Here is a 2,737-nt window from a genome sequence, read left to right on the forward strand (position 1 = left end):
GGGGCATCATCAGCTGTGTGGAGAGGGGATGGGGACTTCAGTCCAGACACATCAGCAGGTGCGGTGGGCTTGAGCTGACCATTGTGTTAAAGCTGTGCTGATGGCAGAGTGCTGTATTCAGGCACCCTGTAGGGTTGCTGGGGACAGACCAGACAATCTGGCACATAAACAACAGAAAAGGGTTTTAATAGTGGTGTAGTAGACTTTGAGACAGGAGTTAGGAGCAGATCAGGATGGCTTCTTGAGATTGGGACTTCTTTTGGGCTGTGAAAGAGATAAGAGAGGAGAAATGCATGTTGGGCATTTCAGATTGGTGGGAGAAAGTAAACAAAGTCATCGAGAAGGGGATTTGCATAGTATAGAGGAAGAGAGATGGCAAAAAAAAACAAAAACAAAAACAAAAATAACCCGCTCAGAGCACACAGCAGCTGTGATAGTCTTTCCAGACAAAGTGATTAGTCATGACTCTTGATTTCATGACAGAAAACCAGCTCAAACTGGCTCAGTGCAAAAAGTAAATTTATTTGCTGATGTAAATGAAAATTACATGCGTTAATGGCTTCAGGTAAAGCTGGATCCAGGTGCTCAAATAATCATGCCAAGACCTTTTCTCCTTTCATTTCTTGACTCTGCTTTTTTTTTTTTTTTTTTTATTGGTTTCATTCCCAGAAATGCTTCTTCCTGGAGGAAGGATGATACCTGCTGATCTAGACTTACCTGCCAGTTAGAAACCCAGGTGGTAGAACACAGTTTTAACAAAGGTTGGGGATATCTGTCTTATTGGCCTAACAGATGTCACATACTCATCCTTGAACCAATCACTGAGGTCAGGACATCCAGTGCTCTGATTGTGGTTTCTATATTTTTTATTATTATTTGAACTGGGGATGGGTCCGTTGTCCTCTCCCCCAAGCCAAAAGGATTGAGAGAAAGGAGGAAATTTTCTCCACCAGAAAGGAGAATGCTGTTATGAGAAGAAGACAGAACATACGTCCAAACGGTGAATTACCAAACGAGTAATACACATGTTTACTATATCACATGCTAAAATGAGTAATTTGGAGAGCTTGGGAGGAGTCCCTTCATTTTAAGAGATTCCCTCTTGATCCAAAAGAACCGAGTTGTGATGTCATCTTGGGACACACACCGATTTCATCTTAAAGACACGAAGGGACTCTCTTCTGTATGGAAGGACCCACCTGCATTATTATCCATTAGGTTGGTGGATAAGTTGATATTCATTTGCTCTGGTGTTCTGTAAAAACAGCATGAAAATTGTCATAGAATTGGGAATTGAGTCATACCTGGAAGGTAGATGAGAACTTGAGTCATTCTTTCCTATTTTTCTCGTGGAGGGAGATTGATGTGGATTTTTGATCATAATTCAGGTAAGACATGTCCTTGACGATGTTTCAAGAGAGGTATCTAATTTAGAGCCCTTGGTCTCCCATAAATTATTTTTTTCGTGTTCTTCTCTGAATTCCTTCATCTTTTAGAGGATTTTTTTAAAATTTAATTTTATGTTCGTTTCATTTTATCTTGATTAATCTTTGAAAGGCTTTTCTGAGGATCTTATTTTGGCTGATAATTAATTTTAAGGTATTCTTTCTTGGTTCGTAATAGCTTTTGTTATTGTATAATTAAAAATGAAATTAGAACATCTCTGCCCCCTCACTTTTGTGAAGCCCGTAATCCAGCTCCTGGTGACAACTGGGATGTCACAATCTAATGCGGAACATGGAGGCTTCACTGTCTGTTCCAACTAAATTAAAACCCCAGTAAGAGGAAACAAATATTAAATCATGTAACAAGAATGATGAAATTTGATTACACGTAAATTCCCCTCCCCATTCAATACCTTTAATCTTTTCAGGATTCTAGGACACATGGGTGTCAGGATTAAATTGTCTTTACCAGGGTGCTTGGGTATCTCAGTGGGTTGAGGGTCCGACTCTTGATTTCAGCTCAGGTCATGGTCTTACGGTCATGAGATTGAGCCCTGCGTTGGGCTCTGTGCTGAGTGTGGGGCCTGCTTGGGATTCTGTCTCTCCCTCCCTCTGTCCTTCCCCTCTGCTTGGGTGCTCTCTTTCTCTCTAAAATAAAAAATAAAAAAAAATAAGTTGTCCTTACCAGGCACACAGTACTCACTGCCTTCTTGTGGCCTGTAGGTCCCCACAGAAGTGAAACAGGCAGGCCCCCGGCCTCAAGCAAGGGATGGCATAAAAGAAAACTACGAAATCCCAGGACCTTCTTCTGGGCCCACTCTCCACTTTCCAGAGGGCTGTGGAAGGTAGGATTCTAAAGATGCCTCCCAGAGTCGTGTCCAGGTTCTCCAGTCAAACATGAATCTAAGTGCTGCTGTGAAGAGATTTTGCAGATGGAATTAAGGTCCCAAGTCAGCTGCCCAGCAGATAATGAGATTATTCGGATAGGTCTGGCCAATCAGGTGGGCCCTCTAAAATCAGAGTATTCCCACTGGCTGATGGCAGAAGTCAGAGATATTCAGGAATCTCCAAGGTGATTCAAGGCACTACCAGAACCCAGTTTTAGAGAGTGGAGGGGCCACATGTAAAGACCAGAAAGCACTTGGGGCGCCTGGTGGCTCAGTCATCTGAGTGTCTGACTTCGGCTCAGGTCACGATCTCAAGGTTCGTGAGTTCAAGCCCCGCATCAGGCTCTGTGCTGAGAGCTTTGAGCTTGGAGCCTGCTTTGGATTCTGTGTCTCCCCCTCTCTCTG

At 43.0% G+C, this 2,737-nt stretch overlaps 1 long non-coding RNA gene across 1 annotated transcript; it reads right to left on the bottom strand.

Annotated features, from left to right (window-relative positions):
* Positions 1-655: 655 nt before the first annotated feature.
* Positions 656-2,348, bottom strand: LOC144243351 (uncharacterized). Its single transcript, XR_013338633.1, has 3 exons — positions 2,131-2,348; positions 1,200-1,255; positions 656-681 (listed from the first exon to the last, which is right to left on the bottom strand). It is a non-coding gene; the product is annotated as an uncharacterized LOC144243351 (long non-coding RNA).
* Between the last annotated feature and the right edge of the window lie 389 nt (positions 2,349-2,737).

Source organism: Crocuta crocuta, unplaced genomic scaffold (assembly GCF_008692635.1).
Source record: "Crocuta crocuta isolate KB4526 unplaced genomic scaffold, BGI_CrCroc_1.0 scaffold27, whole genome shotgun sequence".
NCBI classification, from domain to species: Eukaryota; Metazoa; Chordata; class Mammalia; order Carnivora; family Hyaenidae; genus Crocuta; species Crocuta crocuta.